This window comes from Microtus oregoni, unplaced genomic scaffold (genome assembly GCF_018167655.1).
Source record: "Microtus oregoni isolate MIOR12 unplaced genomic scaffold, Mior012 000008F_ref0000371, whole genome shotgun sequence".
Lineage (NCBI taxonomy): Eukaryota > Metazoa > Chordata > Mammalia > Rodentia > Cricetidae > Microtus > Microtus oregoni.
In genome coordinates, this window is record NW_024543067.1 from 10,373,298 (window position 1) to 10,396,500 (window position 23,203).

The 23,203-nt window shown below is 41.7% G+C and overlaps 1 protein-coding gene across 4 annotated transcripts in view; it reads left to right on the forward strand.

Moving 5' to 3' along the window:
• The window catches only part of Rgs20 (regulator of G protein signaling 20), a 75,290-nt gene that overhangs the window by 18,526 nt on the left and 33,561 nt on the right, over positions 1–23,203 (forward strand). The gene's annotated exons all lie outside the window — the stretch shown is intronic.

A 23,203-nucleotide genomic window follows, 5' to 3' on the forward strand; every position in this document is an offset into this window, starting at 1 on the left:
TCTTTGGCTTTCCGACTTCACAAGCACGGAACTATCCGTCTGGGCTTAGCGGCCAGTGGCCACAGCAGTCAGTGCTCTCGGTGCTGGCGATAGCCCCTCACCCATTAGGTTATTGGGCTGCAAATAATTCCGGAAATGTGGGCGGTGAGGAACTCTAGCGTCAATCACTTCTCACCACCACCTCTGCGTGGTCAGTCCCCACCCTTCCTCAGAGGCGCTGGTGACTAGGCTCCCAAAAGGCTCACTTTGATTTGCTTCTGTTACCAAGCAAAGGTCCATATTCACTGAACTGCCTGACTTCCTCAAGGACAATTTGCTAAAATGACTCTTACCTTTAAGTGCTTCAGAACAGTTCTAATACACACTATTTGCAGATTTTGTTTATAGTTGCCCCAAACCTAGTTTTTATACGGTTTCATCCCATTTATCTTCTGTGCGTTGATCTGCATCTTTTGTTACCTTAATCAGTAAAGTTTAAGACATGAAGAGCTCTTCCTGCAGTCTATTTTCTGTGCTCTCAAATCCCAACCAAGCTGTGTGACTTTACAGAGGTTACTTCATCTCTCTGTGCTTTAGTTTGTCATCTGTAAAAGAGGGAGTGGCCTACCTCTGATGAATTAATACAGTACAATTTCCGGGCTCATGCTATGCAAAAACTGTTCCTAGGACTGGAGAGATGATTCATAGGTTAAGAGAATGTGCAGTTCATCTAGTGGTCTTAAATTCAGCTCCCAGCACCCGTGCGGGCTGCTTCCAACAACCTGTAACCCTAGTTCTAGGGGATCTAGTACCCTCTGCTTACCTCAGCAGGCCCTGGGCACAGTTGTGGTGTACCCACATACATAGTCATAAAATGAAAAAGAATTTTTTTAAAAAAAAGCTATTCATACATTTACTATATTGATGCGACATTGGCTTAGTGGAGTGCAAGACTCTAAAGACATAGGAACATATGGGTATGTCTGTATCACTAGCCCCATCTCTCCGAGGCTAAGGAAGAAAAATAGAAGCTTTGAGAGCAAGTGGGCTACATATTGTCATTCAAGAAAAGAAAGAAAGAAAGAAAGAAAGAAAAGGAAAGGAAAGAAAGAAGAAATAGAAAGACCAGGAACAGGCTGCCTATTTTTTACTCTATAAAGAGTATGTTTACACACTGAAACGGGAGTTCCTTGTCAAAACCAGGAAGCAGTAAATGCTTTCTCTTGACATCTAAATTTAAATACAATTCTTTTCTCTATCACATGGACCCTTTCATTATGAATAATTATGAGATATTTGTATATAAATGTCAAATAGCATTTTAAAAGAAGTTTAATCTTTAAAAAAAAAAGAGTTGGGTTTGGTGAAATGTTCAAGCAGCTAAAGGTACTTACATACAAGTCCAAGGACCTGAGTTTAAACCCAAGAACACACGTAAGGCAGAAAGGAGAGAGGTGACTGCATAAATGTGTCCTCTGACCTCCATCCATATGGGCCACGTCTTGAGCCCATATACTACATACAAAAAAAATCCAATAGCAATAAATAAATATTTTAAAGAGTAGGGTTTATGGGAGCCAACCATATCTCAGTTGGTAGAGCACTTGCCTAAATGCACAAAGCCCTGTGTTCCAACCCCAGCACCAAGTAAACCCAGTGGTATCCATGTAGGTAGTCCCAGCTCATTGGAGACATAGGCAGGAAGACCAGAAGTTCAGGTCATTCTCAGCTACATAGCAAGTTCAAACCCACCCTAGGCTGCATGAGACCTTGCCTCCAACAAACAGAAAAAGAGTTCACTTTGTTAAACAAGTACACATTTAGAACTTACACAGTAAATCACGGTATTTACAAAACATCTAATATTGTCACTAAAATTAGGTACATAGCCTTTTTTAAAAATATTTTTCTTTGTGGTTTTTGTCCTTTTTAAAAGATTTATTTATTGTGTATACAGTATTCTGCCTGCATGCATGCCTGCAGGTCAGAAGAGGGCACCAGATCTCATTACAGATGGTTGTGAGACACCATGTGGTTGCTGGGAATTGAACTCGGGATCTTTTTAGAAGAGCAAGCAGTGATCTTATCCACTGAACCATCTCTCCAGCCTGGTACTTAGTCTTTTATTTAAGAAAGTTTGGAGACTTACTGCAGAAACTAGACATCTTAACTTTTTGGAGGATAGTAAAACTTCACCCCAAACCCATGTTTCTCATATAAAAATATGGGATTATGATAACCTAGTTACTTACTCTACCTTCTTCATTTTACGGACAAGGACACGTTCAGAGACTTTAGGGTCTCGGCTACTGAGGGGCTGAAGGGAGATTAGGATTCTGACTCATCATAGTTCTCACGAACAACATTGAGGATTGGCGACTCCTTTCACAAACAAGAGGCTAGGGCGAATATAGAAGGATAAACATAGACGTATGTATTAGCTTCAACACCAAGAAATACCAGCCTTTGTTGTCCTGGTACTTGATATTATAAAGACATGACCACAAAGGTCGCAGAGCAAGCAGAAGTCAAGCCAGCACAGAATCAAGGCCCCACCAGGAATGCATTTACTTGTTTGTTCTATAAATCCTTTGGAGCAGTTTTATATTAAAAATCATTTCAAGCTTTTCTTGCATTTTAAAAATCTCTTTCCTACTGGTCTGAAGGTCATTCCCAGGAGAAAGCCTTTTAGGGAAAACCTTTAAAATTACACAGGAGATTTTTATTCTTTCCGATGTTGTGGACAAGCAAGTGATGGAGAAAACCCTGACTATTAGAATGCAGTAACTTAGCTACTGATGTCGAATGTCAGTTCTTAAAGTTCTGCTGTGTGTTCCTACCTCTGTATTCGTGTCTGTATTTCTTTGGAGCCATAGTCACTGGCGGTGAAGAGAATGTGAAGGCCAGCTTAAAGAGGCTGCTCACAGGAACAGCTAAGCAGCTATGTGGTGGTGTCTTCTCTTACAAAGCTATTGTAAGGAACAGGGTGTTTTCTGGGGAAGATATTTCTAGGAATTTGTGCCTGCATCCTTGAAGAAGGAGGCCATGGTTCTTTCTGGTGTGTAAGCTGGATAGGTGTGCTGCCCTTGACTTGGCATCATAGGAGGCCGGTATGTTCTTAGACATGCACAGCATTAAGCAGGAGGGATTTTCTAGCGTGCTCGTAAGCCCACAGAAATGAATTTTGAAGTGACATGTGTCAGTCAAGTCAGGTCACAGTGTGATTATTGTGTGAATCACTGTGGAAATCTAAAGTATGGTTTTGGGGGCACCACTGGGTGACTCACTATGTGAGCTTCTATTCAAGTAAGCACCAGGCCATTCGGCAGCTAATAGATTCACTCTGAGTCATGGTTTAGCATTCAGTACAATAAGTATGATTCACTGACTACCAGCACTGTCTGAGATGATCCCTGAATGCTACCCTGAGCTGAGAGTCTGAGGGCTTAGGTGTGGCTGCAGGGGTAAGTCGGTCCTAGTACAAGTGTAAGGGCTCCGGTAGGGGCCATTCACAAACAACTTTGAAGGCCCTCTGGTTGGAATGCTCAAGGTGATAGTCCATTACTAGGAATTCACAGAATAGATTGCCTTAATTCTAGTCTGCTTATTTGATTAGATTTGTACAGGGAAATCATTTGTGAAACAAGAGTAAGGCGCTTCATTGTCCCAGTGGTACTATGCCTGAGTTATCTCTCAAGTTATTAAAGTCAGTTGACTGTTCTTATTTGTAGAATAATTAATTTAACTCTAAATTTTAAAATCTTTTTAAGTCCATATTACTATCTGCAGTAAGACCAAAGCATCTCATGCAAAACTACACAGCTATTTGACGTGATGAGGAGCTGGGCCTTGTGCTTCTTTCTCTAACAGTGGGAAAACAGAGGGACCTGGCTTGTCTTTGTTCATGTCCCTGAGTGAAAAGCTCAGAGCTACATCACACATCTTACACTGCTGTGTCAGGGATAACAACGTCTGGCTGACACTGTGTCTGCACACATGCACATATGTGTGCGTGGAGTGGTGGGTGCTTGTGTGCATGTGTGTGTGTGTGTGTGTGTGTGTGTGTGTGTGCGAACCCTCGTACATGTACATACATTCATGCTTGTGATGAAATGCAAGGCCTCAAATGGATTCTGTTGTGAGCATCACTAAACTGTATCTCCAGCCCCAAATATGAAACATATGTAGCTCCTTTAGGGCTGTATGGCCAGATACAAAGACAAAAGAAATTATTGCATTCCTTTCTAACCCTAGTTGGGTGATAATGAGATTTAATGAAATAGAAGATTACTTAATTTCTATAAAAGTTTGGCTGATGATTAGTGATGAAGGAAACAGGTTAGACTAGTGTTTAAAAGTGTTGCTAAGGGCCTAGTGAGTTAGTGCAGTGGTAGGGCATTTTCCTAGCTGGTGTATGGCTCTGGGTTTGATTTCCAACACAAAAAATTATGAACATGAATGAGTATTCATTCTATTTGGTTTTGTTTTTTTTTTTTAAGCAGAACCTAAGATTTTCTTCCTCCCGCTTTGGTGTCCTGAGTATTGGGATTACAGGCCTGTAGCATTGTGCCCAACTTCTGTCCTTTCTAATGCTTACAAAGAAGTTTAGCCCCACAAGCTGCGTGACTTAACCTTTCCGGGAAGAAAGAGGTGTGCACCTGATAAATAAGCGTGCCATCTTTCATTGCCCTGTGAGTCAGAGCTCCCAACTTCTTGATTCCCTGCAGTCCCGATAGCTGCTTTCTGTGAAGGACTTTTCTTTAATTACATTCCCAACCTCTACCCGAGTGTCCAGAGTCCTCCTAGACATGACTATCAACATAACATCTCTAGGTATCGCTAGGTTTCCCTAGGGGTTGGTAAGAAATCACCCCTGCTCAAGTCAAAATACAGAATACACACGTTAGGATGGCACCTTTGCTTTTGTTAAGTATTTTCCCTTAAACAACCAAACTCTTGACCAATGCAATGATTCCAATCAGACCAAATTAAAAGACACCCATGTTCAATGGCTGCCAGCACTCCCAGGTGTTCCCCTGGGGGAACACAGAGAAGGGAACAGAGAACTGAAAGACCACCGAAACCGGGAGACCACTTGTTCATTCTCTGGGGGACAGTTTAAATAGCCTGTGGGAGTGGTCTTGACCTTCCCTGGGGAGGGGTCACCTTTGGCAGGCTTTCTCAGAGGTGGAGTTTGGACTGAGGCAACATCCAGGGGAGAGAGCTTTGAAATGGAACTTTCTGCCCAACATTCCAAAAATGGATGCCGGGGGCTAGGGTGAGGCCCCCTAACTAAACAGCTTTCTCCAAGTCTGCATTCCTACAGCTAACCACAGGGCAAAAATGGCTATCAGGTCTTAAGTAGCCTATAGGCGTGGTCTTGAGTAGTCCCAAGGAGGGGCTGATTTTTTTTTAATTTTTATTTTTTTCCTTTTATTTATTTATTTATTAAAGATTTCTGTCTCCTCCCCACTACCACCTCCCATTTCCCTCCCCCTCCCCCAATCAACTCCCCCTCTCTCATCAGGAGGGGCTGATTTTTGGTGGCTTTCTCAGGGGCGGAGTTTGAAGAGGGCAGCTCCAGGGGAGGGGCCACCACTTGGCACACGGAGGTTGGGGTTTGGAGAGGGCAGCTCCAGGGGAGATGTTGCTCAGGGTGCTGAGGGCGGGGTCTGGAATGGGGCTCCAAGCTGTAGAATCCTATCATCCCAGACTTTTTAGGTACATTTGGACGCCGATAGGATTTCCACCTAAACAATAACTATGTTTGCAATGAAAATATATCTTTGATTTTAAAATGTTGGGGACATCCTGACAGCTCTTGGGCTTCATTGTATATAGCTCTGTGATTAAAAATATGATTGCATGAAAGAAAATTGGGTTTTAATTTGGTTGTGCTTATTACGCTGCAAACCTCTGAGTCTGAACACGTATAATGTTCATGACATTATACATACAATATACATACAGTAAACATACAGACCACGATTCACGAAAGCTGTTAAAGACTCAGCCCTCCAGCATATGTCCATCACTGTGTTTGCATTGGACCATGCTTTTTCATTTTCTTTCTTCTATTTTATTTATTTATTTAATCTTTACTTGGATCTAGACCTTGAGGTAGATGAATTCCCATCTTCAGGATGAACTGCCATATTGATTTTCATATTGGCTGTACAAGTTTGCAGTCCCACCAGCAATGGATGAGCGGTCCCTTATTCCACAACCTCACTAGCATGAGCTGTCATTTGTTTTGTTGATCTTAGTCATTCTAACAGGTATAAGATGAAATCTCAAAGTAGTTTTGATTACTTTCCCCTGCCAACTAAGGATACTGAATATTTCTTTACAAGTTTCTCAGCCATCTGAATTTCCTCCGTTGAGAATTTTCTGTTTAGATCTGTACTGCACTTTTAATTGGGTCGTTTGTTTTCTTGATACCTAGTTTTTTGAGTTCTTTCTATATTTTGGAGATTAGCCCTATCACATATGTAATTGTTAATACTTTCCCCACTCTGTAGCCTGTCATTTTGTCTCTGTGATGGTATCCTTTTTGCAATGCCGAAGTTCTCAGTTTCACAAGGTTCCATTTACTAATTATTGTTCGTAATGCCTGTGGTAATGATGTTCTGTTCAGAAAGTCTTTCCTCTGCCAATGAGTTCAAGACTGTTTTCCACTCTGTCTTCTATCATGTTCACTGTATCTGGATTTATGTTGAGGTCTTTGAGACACTTGGAGTTGACTTTTGTGCAGGGTGAAAAGTATGGATCTGTTTGCATTCAGCATGTAGCTGTCCTGTTTGACCAGCACCACTAGCTGAAGATGCTGTCATTTTTTCCAGGGTGTATTTTTTTTTTTTGCTTCTTTATAAAAAAAATCAGGTGCCCTTACATGTCGGAATTTATTTCTGGATCTTCAACTTGATTCCATTGATCAACATGACTGTTTTTATGGCAATATCATTCTCTTATTATTACTATAGTTGTGTACTACAGTTTGAGAATGAGGATGGTAATACCTCCAGCAATACTTTTATTACTCAAAAATATTTTACCTATTCTGGATAGTTGAAAATTGTCTTTTCAAGATCTATGAAGAGTCGTGTTCAAATTTTGATGGGGATTGCATTAAGTCTGTGAATTACTTTTGGCAGAATGGCCATTTTTACTATGTTAATCCTACCAATCCTTGAGCATAGGAGATTTTACTATCTTCTGATATCTTCTTCAATTTCCTTCCTCAACCTCCCATTTCTTAGAGGACCAGTTACTATACAATGCTGTGTCCTGGGGCCAAACTACAAACACTTGACTCTTGGAGAAAACCCTGTCTAAACTTTCTAATGGCTTTCTGAGGTGATTACTCAGCTCTGCCTCAGTAGCTGGCAACCTGTGGAGAACAGAAACAACTGAGCATATCAAGTTTTCACTATAATAGTGTAGGCAAGAGACAGGACCCACCTAAGCTAAGAATGGGACGGGACAGATGAGCTGTGCAGACCTGGCATACACTCCTGATATGCAGCCATCTGGTCAGAAGAGAGAATCATAGCAACTCCTTAGATGTGGGTAGATTACCACTGTGTGTCTGGCCATGAAGAAAACAGAAGGAGGGGCAGAAAGATGATTCAGGAGTCTATTTTAGATCCTAAGGTTGGTGATACTCACTAGAGTCCAATTTTGGCATTGAGTAGGCAGTTGTAAGTTGTTGAACGCAATCCTCAAAGACTTAGCGCTCTCCTATCCCTCATAGGGAGAATTTGACTAACCCTGATCTTTTTTTTTTTTTTTTTTTTTTTTTGGTTTTTCGAGACAGGGTTTCTCTGTGGTTTTGGAGCCTGTCCTGGAACTAGCTCTTGTAGACCAGGCTGGTCTCGAACTCACAGAGATCTGCCTGCCTCTGCCTCCCGAGTGCTGGGATTAAAGGCATGCCCCAGCACCGCCCGGCTAACCCTGATCTTTTATACAAATTGTAGGGGTCTGAGAAAAATGCTGAAGGAAGACCCCAGACTCAAATAGTATGCAAGAGCAAAAAGTGCCTATTACTATATCAATAGGCAGAGGTCACAGAGGTCGGCATCTGTACAAAATGGCGAGGACCCTGAGAGGGGCAGCGGGCAGGCTGCTTTTAGGCACCAATAGGGGAATTTCAGGAACAGTTAGGTCACCTCAAACATAATTGGTCAAACAACAACAGTCACACTAGTATACTTTTAATTAGCTGAGGGTTAGTTTTATCATTTTTGGAATACTTGAGTAAGTCAGGACCTGACTCAGAAGTGGGGAGGCTGCAGGATTTGTCCTTGAGACAAGGGTACTGATGCAGGCCTTGAACATTCTCTCTCCCTTGTCCCTGAATAAGGGTGTAGCTGATAAATGCTCCTCCATTGGGAGAGACACCTGTTTTGCTCCTCGCAGAGAACTGAACCCTAAACTCAGTTATAAAATCTAAGCCCTTCACAATAAAGCACAGGATGTTATGAAGCACCCACATAATCCATGGGAATGTGAAGCTCACACAATAATCTTCATCCTTTCAGAGATTGAATACTTTCAAACAAGTTATTGTTGTTGTTTTCCCAAGCCAGACATGAGACAGAGGCAGACAGCTCTCTGTGAATTGGAGGCCAGCCTGGTCTAAAAGGCCAACCAGGAATGCAAAGTGAGACTCTTGTCTTTAAAAAAAAAAATGAGAGGTGGTTTGGAGGTTGTTACGGGAGGTCCTCCCACTCCTCCAGCCTATCGCCGCTGAGATACCAGCCCATTGGGGCGTGGTCTCTCTCCCTTTAAAAAAGCGGCCACTTCCCTCTGCTCTCGCTCCACAGGCGACTAGACTCACTTCCTGGTTGCGCATAGGGCTGACGGTGATCTGTAAGTTTTTTCCCCTTTAAATAAATACCACCCTATTAATCATAATTCCAAACTGGTGTGGCATTGTTTATGACTTACGCCTTCAGTTGGCGCCCAACGTTTGGTTTTAGAACCTCTCCCTTCCCTGCTTGGCTGCCGGCTGTGAGTTCGGCTTGGCGGGAGCCCTCCCTTCCTCAGCCGCCGCCTGCGGCCTTGGCCTCCCCACGTGGATTTAAACTCCACAGGCCCGCTTAGTCTCTGCCGCGTGGTTTGCTCTTTTCTGAGTCGTTTTTAAATCTCCCTTGCAAGTACAGCTCTTAAGTGGCACGAACCAGAGCACGCAGTTGCTGAAAGCTGCAACCCCTCAGGGTGACTCTGTCACGTGGAGGCATAAGCGGCTTCCAGGTTGCTCTTCTCTCTACGCCTGGATTCTGGGTTTCTGGTTCCGTCTCTGGAATTGATTTAATTACATTTACTTTGTTGAGCAACTTACATTTTCCAGTTTTTAACAAATACTAGGCGGACTCTGAAACAGGACTCTGTATTCGTCGCGACTTGGCAACAGCGCCACCTGCTGGATAATAGGTAATATGGAAGTTTTCGTTTCCAACGCGAATTTTACTGTTCTGGTTGCCAATACAATGGGTTATATCATGCAAGGTTTATATGACTATGGGGATAACTTAATTTACTGGTTACTAGGCTTCAGTATTCTTTTGAATATTCTATCATTTAGGAAGATCATGGCACTCCTAAGAACCATACAATCTTTACTAGAAACTCATGCAGGTCAGGAGATTCAGGATTCAAAAGAGACAGTAATAAAGACAATAATAAAAAGACTTGAAATGATTGAAGAAATGATTGGAGCTGGTGAACAGAGTAATAAGGCACAAGGACAGGATACAATGCCAACACCAGCCATTAGAACTGGCTTACCAAAGGTTTTAGCGGCATACCCTATACTTAATTCTGACAAAGCGTCAACTTCTAAAGGCTCAAAGGGAGTCAGAGAAGCTAGATGGATGCCAATAGCAATGAATGATCTAAAAGAAATTAAGCAAGCTATTGTTAATTTTGGCTTGCACTCTGCATATGTAAAGGAAATGATAAGGACTTGGGCTTCTAATGTTAGAGCTACCCCCCATGATTCCCATTAGTTAGTGTCTGCAGTTTTAGATAATGGACCTTCCTTGATGTTTGGAATTTATTTCAGAGAAGAATCCAAACATATGGAACAGCAAGGAAGAGCAAAAGGTGTCGAGGTTTCCCAAGATCAAATTCTTGGTGCAGGAGAATATGCTGATCCACAGGTCCAAGCTCTTTATGATGATGAAGTACTGTGTCTATGTCACCAAGCAGCTTTAAATGCTTGGAATAGGATACGAGATCCAGCAAAAAGGGTTGAATCATATACTAGAATTAGGCAGGGACCGAGAGAACCCTTTATTGACTTTTTGCAAAGATTAATTAAGGCTCTGGACATAGGGGTAACAGACCCAGAAGCTAGACGAATACTTCTTGAATCTCTAGCTTTTTGAGAATGCAAACATAGAATGCAAAAAGATAATTGGGCCTTTAAAGTCTAGATCAGCACCTATGGATGAATGGTTTCACCATACGATGAATGTTGAGACGTTTAGTTATAACGATGAACCTTGGGTAGGAGAAGCGATTTCCACAGGAATGAGGAGACATCAAACTGCCAGGTGTTTTAATTGTGGTAAATTAGGACATCTGAAAAGGGATTGCAGGCACAGAATTTCTAGGAATATTATCTCCTCTGGGAATGACAAAAATAGGAGACCTAGGCCTTCAGGTATATGTAGGAGATGCGGTAAAGGCCGACATTGGTCCAATGAATGCAGGTCAACAACAGACAAAAAGGCAACCCGATACCGTCGGGAAACTCCTTGAGGGGCCTCTCGCAGGCCCCGAAGCCAACAGTGGCCCAGTCATTCCCAGTCACAGTGGAGAACGTGCCTCAACAAGAAAATTAAAAGCTCCAATTTCTGCTGTAAAAAGTAATACTGGTCTAAATGATGAAATACGTGTGGAGGATGAGTCAAAAAACCCAGTAGGACAGAGTAAACGTGTATTTTGGCAGACTTCTATTAATGATCAAAGACCAAAGCTAAGAGTCTGTATAAATGGCACTTTTATTGAAGGCTTATTAAACACAGGTGCGGATGTAAGTCTCATTACCCCAGAATCTTGGCATCCGAATTGGCCTCTTCAAGAGGTAGATGTTCAGTTCCTGGGAATTGGAACCCTATCTCGTGTAAAACAAAGCACAAGATGGGTTGAATGCATAGGGCCCAAAGGGCAAATAGGAAGACTAAGGCCATATATTGCCAATATTGCCATAAATTTATGGGGCCGTGACCTGCTACAGCAATGGAATACCCAGGTTAACATTCCTGTAGTTCCAGGAACTCATAATTCTGGGAAGGATATGATGAGGTATTATGGAAAAATGTCACCAGCCATTCAGGCTGTACAAGAACATACAGCAAATACCAAACCTTTAGAGGTACCAACAGCCCTACCTTTAAAATGGCTAACTGAGAAGCCAATATGGATCAAACAGTGGCCTCTAGCTGAAGATAAACTACAGGCATTGGAACAGCTGGTGCAAGAGCAACTAGATGCTCACCATATTGAAGAATCAACCAGCCCTTGGAATTCTCCTGTGTTTGTTGTAAAAAAAGAAATCTGGTAAATGGAGAATGGTGACAGATCTAAGAGCTGTCAACAAAGTAATTCAACCTATGGGCCCACTACAATCTGGAATTCCTTTGCCTTCTCTGTTACCAAAAGGATGGCCTCTTATAGTTATTGATTTGAAAGATTGTTTTTTCACTATACTGTTACAAGAAAAGGATAGAGAAAAATTTGCCTTCACAGTGCCTACTTATAATAATTCTCAGCCTAATAGGAGATATCAATAGACTGTCCCCCCCACAGGGTATGCTCAATAGTCCTACACTGTGCCAATATTTTGTAAGTAAGCCATTGGAAATAATTCGTAAACAATTCCCCAAGTCCATCATTTATCATTACATGGATGACATCTTGTTATCTGATTCAAATAAAGATACTTTAGAAATGATGTTTGAAGAAGTAAAGAAAGTCTTGCCTAGGTGGGGATTACAAATTGCCCCTGAAAAGATTCAAAGAGGAAATTCTATTAATTACCTAGGTTACAGAATAGGGTTAGAGAAAATTAAAACGCAAAAGGCACAAATTAGGAGAGACCGCTTAAAGACTCTTAATGACTTCCAAAGATTGTTAGGAGACATTTCCAGTCTATGACCAGCTGTTGGGATAACACCTGATCTAATAGTTCATTTAAACAAAACCTTAGATGGTGATAAAGATTTGAATAGTCCAAGAAAACTGACAGCTGAAGCAGAAAAGGAACTGACAATGATTGAGGAAAAATTACAGGAGGCACATGTGGATAGGGTGAACCCAAATCTTAGCTGCATCCTAGTCATATTGCCTTCCAGAATTTCTCCTACAGGGATTCTAATGCAGGGGGAAGATATTATTTTAGAGTGGATATTTATACCTAATAAACCAAGTAAAAAATTAAAAACTTTTGTGGAAAAAGTCTCTGAATTAATTATAAAAGGTAAGCTGAGACTTCGTCAACTAGCAGGTATAGACCCAGCAGAAATTATAGTGCCTTTTACTACTGAAGAAATAAAAAAGTTATGGGAAGATAATGAACCGTGGCAAAGAGCTTGTGCTAACTTTTTGGGAGAAATTAATAGCAACTATCCCAAAAGTGGTAGACTTAACCTCATAAAAAGAACTTCTTGGATTCTTCCTAGAATTGTACGTGATGCTCCAATAACTGGAGCCCGTACATTCTATACTGATGCAAATAAATCAGGGAAAGCAGGTTACAAGTCAGATGAATTGAGTAAGGTGGAACAAAGCCCTTATAATTCTGTCCAGAAGGCAGAATTATATGCCATTCTTATGGTGCTAAGGGATTTTAAAGAACCTCTTAATATAGTTACAGATTCACAATATGCAGAAAGAGTTATCTTGCATATTGAAACCGCTGAATTTATACCAGATGACACAGAGTTGACTTCATTGTTTATCCAGGTACAAGACATAATCAGGAACAGGCTTTGTCCGATGTACATAACACACATCCGGTCCCATACAGGTCTGCCTGGTCCTCTAGCCCAAGGCAACGCTGAGACTGATCAATTATTGATTGGAAGTGTGTTGCAGGCCTCAGAATTTCATAAGAAGCATCATGTCAATAGTAAAGGCCTAAAGAAAGAATTTTCCATTACTTGGCAACAAGCTAAGGACATTATAAACAGATGTCCTACTTGTTCTTTCTATAATCAAACACCGTTGCCTGCAGGGAGTAACCCAAAGGGTACTAAGAGAAATGAAATCTGGCAGATGGATGTGTTCCACTTTATGGAATTTGGTAAATTAAAATATGTACACCATACCATAGACACGTATTCAGGTTTTCAATGGGCAACTGCCCTGAGCTCAGAAAAGGCTGATTCAGTAATCACACATTTATTGGAAGTTATGGCCATCATGGGTATACTTGCGCAAATAAAGACAGATAATGGTCCAGCATATGTATCTAAGAAAATGAAACGCTTTTTTGATTATTATAATAAAAAACACATTACAGGTATACCAAATAATCCTACAGGTCAGGCAGTTATAGGAAGATCAAATCGTACTATAAAGGATATGCTGAACAAACAGAAAGGGACCGAAAATACCCCCAGGAATAGATTACATAATGCTTTATTAACCTTGAATTTTCTTAACGCTAATGAGAAAGGAACAACAGCAGCAGAGAGACATTGGATAATGGAAAAGTCTGCTGAACTAAATCAACCGATTTATTTCAAAGATGTGCTGACCTCTCAATGGAAGCCAGGAGATGTGCTACGTTGGGGAAGGGGTTTTGCTCTTGTTTCCACAGGAGAAGAAAAATTGTGGATACCATCAAAATTAATAAAGTTTCGATTTGAAGAGGAGAAACCTCTTGGAAAGGAGAAATGACAACTTATCCACAATGATAATATTCATACATATAGAATGGGGGCAGGGTACTGTTCTTATCTCCACAGGAAAACACTCATCTTTGAAAAATTCAAGGGACCCTGGATATTTGGATACTGACAGATGGAAAAATACCTGCCCAATAGGAAATATCAAGAAAACTGAATGGGTTGTATAAGTAAAATTAAACCATATTTCTAAATTTATAAAGCTGGTTTTGAAGTTGGACTCTGGCTCAGTCCCTCTCCAATTCCAAGCCTGTTAGTAAGAGAAAAACCCAGAGTTTCTGGAGTTTCTGTCTCATGTCAAGAGCCATGATGTGGGACAGAAAGAAATATGAGTTTAGAAAACATCTTTGCTTTTCTTCATATCTATCATACTTTTCATTGAATATATCTATCATGTCTTTCATTGAATATATATATATATATATATGTCTATATGATTAATGTTTAAGTTTTTCATAATGAACAATGAGTTTTTCCTGAAGTGACATTTGAAGTTTCCGGGAAGAAAATGGGCCCCATAACAACAACTCCACCTGGTTGATATGACGTCATGATACTGATAGCGCTACTACAAGACCTGCTTTGGATACCAGCTGCACAAGACAGTTCCAACTTGGTTAGCTGAAATGGTGCACATCTTATACAACATTTTGGCCAGACCTGCACAAAATACTCAGAGGCTATTGGCAATTTTAAAAGACATTGATCTTGAAATTGTTAACCATCATTTTACTTTCACAGGATCCCCCAGAAAGAACGTCGCCCCCATGACAGCTGGAAGTAATTCTAGAGGACGACGTCCCCTCTCCCAGTAAAGTTTGCCCTTGGGTTTAGGGACATCATTTAGGGGTTGATTATAATTAGTATACGATTAAGGGTTGGGGGAGGAATTTTATGAGCTCAGGGATCATTTTGGAAGAAAAAAAAAGAGGGATGATGGGATAATAGATTTGTAATTGTGAGTTACTGTTTTTAGACAAATATATTGGTATAGATTCTTGTATATTGACACAAAGTTAAATTATATTGACTATTGTACGCATGCATGTTTCTACCTCTGCTTAAAACATTTTTTATGTATTGACATATATTGTATTGATATATATATTGTATATATTTACCATATTGCAGTGTACATTTCTACCTCTGATTAAGATACTTATATAATGTTTGTGTATTGATATATATTTACCTACTGCAATGTATATTTGTACATTGTTTATATTTGGAGGCCATTGTCCTCATTTGTTTCACAGTCGTTTATTGTCTTAGTCTTTAAGTTAGATAGATATTGAGAATTATATAGACTAATTGTCATCTAAGTTTGTCATTTATAATTAGACTAATCAGGTTCTTTAAGTATATAGAGATTATACTCAGTATAGATAGATAATCTTCAACTTCTTCAAAGAGCTGTAGAAAATGGCCTTTAATCTAACTCAGAGTTTTGCGGTAGTGAGACACAATTGCTCCTGGCAACACCACTCTATTCCCGAGAGAATGTTGAGCACCAAAGACACTCCACCTGGAGCCTTCTTTTTGGCAGAACTGGCCTTGGGGCAAAGAAATGCCCATACCCCAACCACTGACAAAGATACAGAGCATGCATCAATGGATAAAACAGGGCTGTCATATCCTGCCAAGACAGGGTAAGATAGTTTTGAAAAGTTGCTTGCCTTTGAAAAATGGTATGTCAGTTATGTTAGGCCTTAGCCAATGTTGGTTGCTTCAACGCTGCTAATGTGACTTTGGGTGATTGCCTAGGTAGCTAGTTGTCTCTGTGATTTGTTACATGTTTTGGAAGTTGTTTTACTGAACTTCCTAATTACCCAGGTAACATTATTTCCCTTCTCAGATCTTCGATGGGGTTGAAGACTATATAAATGCAGTTACTTTCTCTCATGACTTGGCCAAGTTATTTATTATACAAGACCTAAGCTAGTTAGAATAGGATATTTGTACTTATTGTATATAATTTCATAGTAGGTTTAGAACTCTCTTATTTAAACAAAAGGGGGAGGTGTTACGGGAGGTCCTCCCACTCCTCCAGCCTATCGCCGCTGAGATACCAGCCCATTGGGGCGTGGTCTCTCTCCCTTTAAAAAAGCGGCCACTTCCCTCTCCTCTCTCTTCACTTCCTGCTCCGCCGGCGACTAGACTCACTTCCTGGTTGCGCATAGGGCTGACGGTGATCTGTAAGTTTTTTCCCCTTTAAATAAATACCACCCTATTAATCATAATTCCAAACTGGTGTGGCATTGTTTGTGACTTACGCCTTCAGGAGGTTAAGAGGACTTGCTTCTCCAGGTGAGGAATGAATTCAGTTCCTATCAGTTGGGCAAGTCCCAGCTGCCTCTAACGCCAGTTCCAGAGGGATCCAGGGTCTTCTGGCCTCTAAAAACATGGCATGCACTTGGTGCCCAGACAAGCAGGCCACCACATGCAAACCTGACAAAAATACTTGAAAAGGGTTTTAAAAAACAGACTGTCCTACTTGGCTTTAATTGTCAACTTGACACAGACTTGAGTTATAGGGGAGAAAGCTTTGATTGAGGACTTTCCTAGATCGGATTGCCCTGTGGGCACATCTTGATTATCAGGTGAGGAGGGTGGAACCTGCTACGGACCACACCATCCCTGGGCTGATGAGAAAGCTAGCCATGCACAAGCCTAGAAGCCAGCCAGGGAGAGAGCCACCAAGAAGTATTACTCCATGAATTCTGCCTGAGTTCCTGCTTGAGGTCCTGTCCTGACTTCCTCGGTGATGGGCTGTGATCTCTAAAAGTATAATCCAAATAAACCTCCCCCCACCCCAAAATTGCTTTTGGTCTGAGCATTTTACTTTAGCAACAGAAAGGTAATAACAACAAAGATCAAAATTCCAACCAAAGACTGGAAATAAAAACAAATTGCCCAAACTTTGCTTTGAGAATCCAGACTTTCAACTCTCAACACTTTCGCGTTAGCAAGAAAACTTAGTGGCAATTAACGAGCCCCAAAAGTACTAATGAAGGACCCTGGGGAAATAATATGCACAGAGGTTCTGCACAGAAGAACGCCAACAGCTGCCAGAGGCACAAATTGCAGCCCGAGAGCTTTAAATAGGACGGTAGTTCACTATTTCTTGCCATCTAGAACAGAATCACACTTGATGGTGGAATGGTCTAACGCTAGTCGTAATGCCAAGTTAGAGGAGCCAAGCTGCTATCCACAGGGTCACAGAGAGCTCTCTATAGGGATTAGTGTAATTTGTGGCTAAAAAAAGATACACACACACACACACACACATACAGAGTTATTTACGCCAAAATTATGTGTGTGCTTCTATTAGACTGAATTTCTATGCAACGTAACACATTTCACAGTCCATCTGCCATAAGCCATGGAGAAGTTCTTCTGCAGTACAGACAGAAGGGCCCCAACAGAGTGAACCAAAACATGTCTTTCTGCTGGGACAAGCAAGACCGCTGTTGGGAGAGAAAGGTATCGGTGGTCCTATCTCGCTGTCAACCTTATAAACTACAGCACCAACCTGTCAAGGATGATGAGTTTACTGGTGTAATAGCGGCACAACTGTTGTGGCTATAACCAACAGCTTTCTGGTTGGATTTGAGACCTGTGCCACTAGAGGGAATTCATGCCTGGCACTATAAACCTAAACAACAAACAAACAAAAGAACTGCAGCTGAGGTAGTCTTAGGGTCTATCCGTGAACTTACTACTGTTGTTTAGCTACATTCTCACGGCACCAGACTGTCTTCTAAATACGCTTATAGCCAGAAACTCACCCGAGTCTTCATCAGAGAAGCTTGTCTTCGCAATGAATTCAGACACACATCTCTGCTCACATTGCGGAGACAAAGTGACAGCTGAGTGGTAAGATATTTTTATCATTTCCTCTGTGTCTCGGGGATCATCGTGGAGCGGGAGAAAGGCTATGAAACGCTGTCTTCTAGGCATAGGTCAGACAATGGAGTCATGACCTCACAGCACCTGTGGCTGCCTGCACGAGTCATACACAGACCTGGGCCTGTACCAGTCAGTCGTGGATGAGAGAGGAGCTCACAGGGATCTAACCATTCCCACTGGACTAGTAGCTGCTCATAGATTTAAAAAAGCATTCTTTGTCTTCAGTTGTCTCCCCGCTGAGGAGGCATCCAGGCTCCAGTGGGATAGTTCTAAACTGGTGTTATCAAAGTAGGTACCAGTTAAACTCAGTGAAGATGTGAACTGGGAAAGAGCAGGAGTAATCAGAATGGGAGGTCCACAGTAATCGGGATATATTTTTTATATATGTAGAAGACTGTCAAAAACAAATGCAGTAAAATATGTAAAGAAGAATTAAGATTTCATTGTATGTATATTTTAAATAATAATTTCCACACTATGTGCAATACCTTTGTCATAGCCAGCAAAATTAATGACCAGTTGAGTTAATCTAATACCTAACCATGCTGCATTCTTCCTTAGTTTCTTTGCTACTTTTCCCCATCCCCTAGTCCTCTTTTTCATGTAAAAACTACATCTTTGCCCTAGAGAGGGTTTTTTTCTTTTTTTTTTTCTCACTTCTTTCCATTTATTTGTTGATTCCTTGTGGTGCTGACTTGTTTTCTTTTATCTCTAAATTCCTGCAAAGTAGATGTTAAATCCAAAGATTCTGGGGAGTTTGGGATCAGCAGCCAAGAGAGAAGCCCATTGAGGGTGGTTTTTTTTTTTTTTTTTTTTTTTTTTTTTTGTCCTGTTCAACTGGAAGAACAGTGGCTTCATGTTAGGCTCTCTTTCAGTTACATATGGAACTTTATTCCCAAGAGCTGGATGACTGAGGGGCTGACACATCCAAGATGTGCTGCAAAGATATTGGCAATGACCTTCCAAATTGCCCTGGAAAGCCTGGCCCTCAGTAGGCCTGGGGGATGGGTCCCACATCCTCCTTTTATTTCAACATAGAACACTATCTGTCCCCCTGGTTGTAACTTCCTGCTGGCATGAGGGTGAGAAAGAGGGTAATGATGATGACACCTCTACACTATTAAATTTAGAAAAGACTCTACATAAGGATAGTGTGTCATCTTAGAAATATATCTGCAGGGTGCTGATGTTGCCTGCTCCCTTGCCCTGGGTACCTGTATAGCAATTTACAGAGCCCAGAAGCTCTTCATTGTCTTGAAAGGCTGTGCCCCTTGTAGCACTTCAGAACCAGAGAAGACACTGGCTTCATTGCCCTCATCATCACTCCGAGGATTTTATTAGAAGTGGGGACTTGGGGAGGACTTACATTCACATTAAATTTCAATTCTCATTCTTTGGGTTCTCTGAAGCATGCATAATACATAATACCCTGTGAGCTAAACTCTTAGTTAAACTTCAGAACCAAACAGGGAATGAAATATGCATGAGATTGAGCACAGCAAAGAATCATGTGGCATTGGTTGCACATAATCATGGTCTTCTTTATTAAATGAAACCTGGAGTGTAATTACTTCAGCTTTGTGCACTGTTATCGCTCCAGATGCACTGTGTAGATGTGGAAAAGGCTGAGTGTCATCACTGGAGAGCGTGTAAAGTGCTTTCTCCAAGACTAGAGCTACAGGGCTTCATCTGTGCAGACTCAGGTCTGTACAAAGAAGGTGCTCACATGTCACAGCGTGATGCTCAGTGGAAGGGGTTCCTGGCACATTTCTTGTCAATTACACACAGGAAGGTCGTGGGTTGAAGGCCAGCATGAGTTAGGCCTCTAAAAGCAACAGAAAAGGAAAAGAAAAAAATATGTGTAATTTGTTCATTTCCTCCAGATCATAATCTGATTTCTGGTATTTGTTCCAAATAACAGTAAGAGTTGTCTTACACTGTATTTACTCAGTAAGAGCAGGAGAGAAGAGACCACAGCAAACAACTGTCTTAGCATCTTCTGTGACTTCAGACCTCCCGTGGCTTACATGTTTGGCAACAACTATATAAACAAAAGTGTAAAAATTGCCATCCAAGTTCCCTCAATACAGTAACAGGATTAGGTAGGATTTCAAAAAGGCGGGGACATGAGCGAGCAGCCACCCAGTGACAAAACTTAGAACAGTCTTGTGTTGCTAAGCTTCCGGCAGAGTTCTCCTTGAATAACATGGAGACAACCTTTTCTTCACATCATCCCAGATTATTCAAACAATAAATCCAGCCGGCAGCACTTTTAAAATTCCATTGTGCTGTTATTAATGTAGACGGGTCATGGACACCCACCCTCTCATTCCCAAAGACTGGCCGTCCTGCAGTATCATTTGTAGTAAAAAGACAAAACTTTTATTAGATTCGTGGTCTACTTATTCTGAAGTCCTTTTCATTCTAGGCCTTCGTTAATATTCATGAGCCGGAGCTAAATGGCCTTTTAATGGCAATGGCTATGTTTGCAGGATAACGTACCAGCATCCAGTCAAACCTAAAAATCAGTTCACTCCAGCGCCCTACGGAACAGAAACCGCTGTTGATCAAGAGTCACTGATTTCCCAGCAGCTAATAATAACAGGTGGTGGTCTTGGCCAGGCCGAGCGCCTGTTTGTGACTTAATTAGCATCAGGTGATCCGGCTCTGTGCCGGGAGGATGTGATTCACAGAATCTGCCTGCACCTGTCGCTATTTTCAGCCTCGGCTGCTAAACCCAGAGAGAGCTTAGCGTGCAATCTGCCCTGCAGCTGGTGGTGCATGTTCTCCAACCTCATTGTGAGGATTTGTGAATGAGAGAAAAAGAGCAGCCTCCAGAAGACGTCCTGTGGGCTCAACAGCCTGGAAGTCTGTCGCGTCGTCTGAGACCTTCCTTGGGTTCTAGAAGCTAAGTGTCTCCCTCCAGCACACTTCAGTCTCCTGCCCGTGATAGTGGGTTTTTCCTTCCTTTTCTTGTTCCCAGTTCATCTGATTCCTCATGGTGCTGCCCAAAGTGAGAGGCACAGACTAAGAGAGGTGGGTGGTAGGTTTCTTCTCCTTCGCCCACCAGTAAGCACTGGTTTTAGAAGCATACATGAAGTTTGTGCCCAACCCTCTGCCACTTTGCCCAGCCACTCCCTCTGTTTTCTTAGTCTTCATCCGCATCAGGATGTGCTAGCAGCTGTAGATCTGTGCAGAGCCTGTGACACCCACGGCGAAGCACAGAGGGAAAAGCTTTCCAGGGGCCAGGCAAATCTAGAAGGCAAGAAAGCCACCAGGAGGGAAAATTAGGAGCAAATTGGAACATATTGTGCTAAATTACTCAGAAATGTGGCTTCAGAAAACAAGAAAATGAGGGTGTCTCTGAAGGCCACAGGACAGAGATATTCCTGGAATATCTGTGGGCTTTTTACGCACTGAGGTACCTCAGTCCCCAGGGTCTCCGTAAGCAGGGAAATTAACTGAAATAAGGCTCAGGAGGAATGAAGCTTTGTTCCTAATAGGGAACAGCAACAAAATCCGATCATTATAACCCAGTCAAAGCTGCAGCACTGGGGAAATAGGTAAAATGATGATAGCATCCTGCCCTGGTACAAGTCCTCCTGCTGGGGCCTGGTGCGGAGAGTGGAGTCTGTTGCTTTGTCCTGAATGCCGTTATTAGAAAACAACAATAACTGACCAATTTAGCTGTGAAAATGGGACTATTGATCCGTTGGCTTCCTTGAAATGGGGGGACCTGAGTATGTGAGCCTCCTGCCTCTGCTTTCCTCCCAAGCAACTGGAAAGGGGCCTAAAGAGAGCAGACAAGCATGGGGTGATGGGAAGCAAAGCTGCAGTCAATGTAAATTTCGCTTGACAAAAAGTAGGGCTGATCCTTCAGACGTAAAGGCAGTTCTGTGGTGAGCACAGGTCCATAAGGCAGCAGGGATGAGTGTGGCACATAGCCGGAAATGGAAGATTTTTAAATCAAAAGTAAATACTGTGTGTAAGTTTACACCAATATATTTGAAAATCTTACATAGAATAAACACATTTCTGAGAAATATATGTTTAAAATGTTGTTATAGTATAAGGGGGATCCCCGTAATCACACACACACACCATGTATGCTAGAAATAAGATTGAGGTCAAAAGGAAAAGATCCCCACTCCAATAAAAGTGTCTCCACAAACAAAACTTGAATTCCCCTGTATTCCTTCAAAAAACAACACGATCTTTTATTGCTATGACAAAATACCATGACCAAGGCAATTTATAAAAGATATTCTTTAATTTGGCATAGGGTTTCAGAGAGTTAGAATCTGTGATGGCTGAGCAAAGGCACGGTGGCAGATCATCTGAAAGCTCACATCTTGACCCATAAGCAGGAGCTCAAAAGAGCCCACTGGGAATAGAGGAGGTTTTTCCAAGCCTCAAAGCCTACTCCGAGTGACACACCTCTTCCAACAAGGCTACACTTTCTAATCTTTCCCAAGCAATTCCACCAACTGGGAGCCAAGTATTTAAACATGTAAGTCTATGGAGGCCATTCTCAGTCAAACCACCACCATCACCAAATGCTAAGTACAATGACATTGTGATTATGTTTGTTATTTCTCACATACAAAACTGCTGGGACTGCCATAAATTGATGAAAAATCTAACATACCCCAGAGGCGTGACTCTGCCTGTACTGGTGTGGGAAAGGTTTCCACTTCCTCGCCAGCTGAATAAAGAGACATAAAGCAGTATACGTGTACAGGTTTTCTCATGACTCTGGTGTGTATGTGTGTGTGTTTGTGTTTGTGTGTGTGTGTGTGTATACATCAGTAGGGACAAAGTTCATGATGATGTTTTCTTCTGCAAAATAGCTTTCTTTGTAAATACCTATTGGTAATCCTTCCAACAAAATCGCTAGCCGGTTCCCTGTCTCTCCAGGTTTACTTGTGGACACTTCATGTAACCGGTATTGTACAATATGGGCCCTCTGGGGTCTCATCTTTACATTTAGGAAATATTTTCAAGATTTAGTCTCTCATAGAATGAACTGTAATGTTCCTTTTAAAGCTTATGGTTTAAATTTTTCACATTTATTGGATTGTAGGTACACATGCATGTGTCACCGTGTGGGGTTAGGGGAGGGGTGTCAGAGGACAACGTGTAGGAATCAGCTCTCTCCTACTCCTTCGTGGGCTCAAAGGATAAAGCCCAGGTTGTCACGCTTGATTGGCGGCAAGCAACCTTAGCTAATGAGTCATCTAACTGGCCCCCAATTCACCGTTTTAAAGTGCACAATTGTGTGGGTTTAGTACTATTATAAATTTGCGCGGTAGTCATTCTTTCTAATTCTAGAACATTTTCACTGCCCCCAAAAGAAATTCTATACACTAATTAACTGTCACTCCCAGATCTCACTA